The sequence below is a fragment of the Nicotiana sylvestris genome, chromosome 6 (genome assembly GCF_000393655.2).
Source record: "Nicotiana sylvestris chromosome 6, ASM39365v2, whole genome shotgun sequence".
Classification (NCBI taxonomy): domain Eukaryota; kingdom Viridiplantae; phylum Streptophyta; class Magnoliopsida; order Solanales; family Solanaceae; genus Nicotiana; species Nicotiana sylvestris.
Window position 1 is genome coordinate 94,806,454 of NC_091062.1, and position 4,986 is coordinate 94,811,439.

Genomic DNA, 4,986 nt, shown 5'->3' on the forward strand with positions numbered 1-4,986 from the left:
GTTTTAGCCATACATACCTGAAATTCATCCCTTAATAATACTACAATGATCTACTATACTAAGAAACTTCACTCTACAATATCAATTCCAATGGAACCATCATTAGTAAAAATTCCATAGTTTTAGGCCGTTTTGACACTTTATCAAACACATAGTAGGCATAAATCTCTATATCTCATAGCCATAGAATTTGTTCATCCAACTACTGTCATTTACCAACAATTTACCCGCCCCCCCCCCATAATTCTTAAATATTTTATAACTTCCAACATCACATGCATAACCATCTATCCACACCCAACCAACAAAATTTCATCAAATAATTACCTTTCAATCTCTACAATGGTTATGTATTTAAATTGGCAAACTATGGCTTCCAATCACCATCCTATGAGTCCCAATACTTAATTCATACTCATGTTCCCATAATAAATCCATGCATGTAAGCCTAAGGGTATTGGATTACCTTTTGGAAGATATCTTGCAAAACTCTCCTTTTGAGTTCTTGAAGAAATTTCTTGAAAATCTAAGTATTTTATGGAGGATTGAGTTAGTTTTAGGGTGGAATTGATGGAATGAAACACCAACTTAGTAGGAATTACTTACCTTGAAAATGGGGAGAGTTGGAGGTCTTGAGAGAGTGAAGAAGAACCCCAAGGTTCGTCCAAATAAAGTGGGAAAAAATAAACCCCATATATAACTTAATATTGCAGCACAGCAGGTGGCATGGGGCGCTACCTGTGGCGCTGGTTCCATAATCTCAAAAATTCCCAGCGCCAGGGCTAGCGCCCCATGCTACCCTGGATGCTGGTGATGGGAAAGACACAGAAACGGACATAACTTTCTCATACGATGTCCGAATGTCCACATTTCATTTTGCTATGGCTTCGAAATTTCAATACGAATCTAATGCTTCAATCAAAATGGAATTTGGAGCTCATTGGCTTAATATGATACTACTTATGCTTTAAGAAATGACGTGTTAACCCCGAAGTCGCACTTTAAAATATTTAATCATTAGGAAATTTTTTGATGGGGCCTTACATCCACCCTCAATAAACTCTATCATCTAGGTTACTAGTTGGTAAGATAATGGAATTAATTTTGTTGGTTATCATATGAGGAATGTCAAAGGAAATTTTATTTAAAGACCAAGTGTTATTCTGGTAGAGGTCTTTAAGCGTAAGGTTTAGGTACCAAGTGTTATTCTGGTAGAGGTCTTTAAGCGTAAGGTTTAGGTTAGAGTTATTTTGGAGTGGTTGGCAATTGGGAATCCATCGTGTGTTCCAGACATCAAAAGACAAAGTGTTACTTACTGTCCAGGCAGTGCCTTTAGAGCTAACTTCCCAACCAATCTTAAGGCTTTTCTATATGAAAGAATTGCTCTTGAGGGAGTTTTTGATGTATTTGGTTATAAGAAGATTTGTCCAAGGGGAGACCTCATCATATTTAATGAAGTAAGTGAAAAAATAGGAGATCAGAGTTCAAATTAATACTTAAGGTAATTTCCCCCCTAAAATCAAACTTTAGTGACTAGTGAAATACTGGTGAGAGGTAACAGATACCTAATGAACTAGTCGAGGTGCATGCTCATCAGCAGGGGCGGATCTAGAGCAAACATTACGGATTCCATGAATCCAGTAACTTTTTCATAGACCCTGTATTTGTACTAAAAAGTTTATTAAAAATATAAGAATATTTAGCTTTGAACCCAGTTTGTTGGTCCAGTTATCACGTAGATTAACTTGAGATCGCTATAGGAACCAATAAGCTTAAAATTCTGGATCCGCCTCTGTTCATGAGCTGCCATGATCTTTATTTAAAAAAATAACAGTATCTTTTAATCCATAACAAAATCTCAAAGATAGAAAATAAAATTTGAAATCAAGATAAAAATTGACGTAACCACCTAGTTACAAAAGGTCCCATCCCTTAGTTGATGTTTGGAACTCGAGTCGATCGTCTTCTATTCTTATTTTTGACTCATAGAGGTTATAAATATCTGCCCATGTAGTAACTTGGAATTCAAGCAGGCTTTTCTTCAGCTTTTGGGAGGCGTCGAAGCTCCTCAGATTCAAACCCTTTGTGAACGTTTCCGTTGCCCATTCGTTTGGTACGACTGGTAGCACCATCCTCTCTTTCTAGAATCTGATCACGAAATTTCGCAACAGTTCAGAATCACCTTGTGCACTCCTGAATATGTCCATTCCTAGCTTGGACCTTTCTGGCCTCGACATAGGCAATGAATCTGCATGCATTTCAAAAGAGTCAATTGAATGCTCAAGTAAGAGTGAATACCATGTCAGGGCTCCCTTCGTGAGGGTCTCTCCAAGCATTTTCAGAAGAACCGTTTCAATCTCATGTTGAGCCAAATGGTTCCCTTTCACAGCCTTTGTATAAGTTGTGATGTGCTCCTGAGGATCCGAAGTCCCATAATATTTTGGTATGTACGACATCTTGAACCTTTTCGGATTTAACTCCGGTGCTGTGCTTGGTTTAAATGACAACTAAGTGTACTTCCTCGAATCTAGGCCCTTCAAAACTGGTGGTGCACCCAGAATATGATCCATTCGAGCATGAAACTCCTTCACATTTTGATCCATTCGTTTGTTCATTTCCCTCATAAATCTCATGAGCTTGGTTTTGAATGAATCATTACTATTATCGTTACCAGATCCACTAGTCTTCCCGGCACCGTCAAAATCGACCTTACCCCACCGGGTATATTTATCAGCTCTTTGCAGGAGCGCTGGGAAGAATCGGACCCCTTCCGTTTGCGTTGTTGGAAGCGCTTGACAATGTTTGCTTCAATTCCGTCATCACTTGTTCCTATCTTGAAAGGTAGCCCACGATGGCTTTCTGTTTCTCTCTTAAGATTCTCACTATTTTCACAATGTGTTCCTCTTCCATGTCATCAGAAGTTGGCTCCCGTACGTGCCGATGATATTGTCCTTTATGAACCGGGGTTGCCTCGTCCCCTTAGTTGTGGGTGTCACTGATTGAATCCTCATGTTGAGGTAGATTTTCATGTCCCTCAATGTTGTGTGCGATGTTGGCATCGTTAGCTGCCATTTTTGATTTTTTTTGCCAAGGAACAAAGATTCAAATAAGTTAGTAATAAATGCAAGGATCAACTCTGTCTAAGCTCCACGGTAGGCGCTAAACCTTTTACCCAGAAAACGATATAGTTGAATTTGTTACGTGGTTTATATACAAGTGAACTGATTTGATCCACAAATAGTAAATAAATAAGATTAAAAATAAAACTTAGCGATTAAAATTGAAGGAAATGACAAGCTTGGCTCGGAGAGCAACGCCTCCGAGGACAGAAATAAGAACAATGAAAAAGAAAATAAAGTTATTTGATTGAGCTTGAAAATAGAATACAACATAAGTTTTGTCAAGGATTTCGTCTCTTATGATGGCTGTTGAACCTACTATTTATAGCTATATCCGGAGAAACAAGATCCTAGGATCAAGCCCCTCATAAATGACAATAAAGGAGCTAGTGATGAATATGTAACGACAGATCATGAATGCAAATATTCTCTGTAACGACTGCCTATTTGATGCCTGAGAATATTCTTTATTGATTGCTATCCGATGACAAAAATTTGATCTGCTCACATTGACCTTGCCCCCTTTGGGGTCTATCCGACACCTATTGTAGCTGTTGTTCCCGGTATTGGTTGTTACTTGATTTGCTTTCTACCTGTGTTCGGCTCCACGTGTCACTTTACCATTCGATCATTTAATCTAAGGAAGTCCAAGTATGACCTTGTACTATACGAATTTGAGCACATTTATCCTTCGTTAATACTTTAGCCCGTATATGCACTTACCGTCACATAGTTGGTCCATATATGCCCTTACCGTCACATAGTTGGTGCTTATATGCCCTTTTCGAAATGGAATCTACCCAAACTAATTAGCTCTTTCTTTAATTGTATTAAAGTGTATTACAAACACTAATTTTCTTATTATTAATATTTTTTTCTTTACCTTTCTCTTTTCTTTCTTCTTTTTTCTTTCTTATGTTTTTTCCCCTTCTAGTTCGTTTGGGTGGAATCCGTTTTGAAAAGGGCATATATGGACCAACTATGTGACGGTAAGGGCATATATGAGCTAAAGTATTAACGAAGGATAAATGTGCTCAATTTCATATAGTTCAAGAACATATTTGGACCTTTTCCGTTTATTATAAACCAATTTTACCCTATACAAAAATTACTTTAGGTCAAAAGCTCAAGTCGAATTCTGACATCCTGATATATTTTTTTAATCTCAGTATATAAATTTCTAGTCTGCCTCTATCTAAAAGGTGGTAAATTGTTGGTATCAGTCATGAATGCTGAACCATTTTCAATAGGTAGAGAATATTACATAAACGGAGATCAATATGGAGATTAATGATGATATACAAGGCAGCAGTGAGGATGCTTCTTTCTTGCTAGCCGTGGATATTCTAATTGGATTTCATTGTAATTAACGAATTAAGTTGTCCAAAGATTTTCAAATTTGTTTTGAAAAATCTGATTTGAGTGAAGTTTAATTTTGAGATGAAAATGTGTTTGAACAGATGTTTTCAAAACATATTTCCTAGTGTCTTATACTCCCTCTATTCCAGTTTATGTGAACCTATTTACTTTTTGGTCCGTTCCAAAAAGAATGAACATTTTCTAAATTTGGTAACAATTTAGCTTAACATTACAATTTTACCCTTAATGAGAAGTTTTTATAACTACACAAATACTCTAGGCCCTATTTGAACTTGTTTAGGACCACAAATTCCAAAAGTCTTTTTTTTTCTTAAACGCCGTGCCTAATCAAACAAATTCACGTAAATTGGAACGGAGAGAGTATATATATTTGTCGGGGCTCTAAGACAACAAATTATTAAGACAAGAAACTCGAGAGGGGCATTTTAGACTTTCAGAAAGGGTAATTTTGGCATAAAGAAAACCGTTGAAGAAGCTTACAAATGGC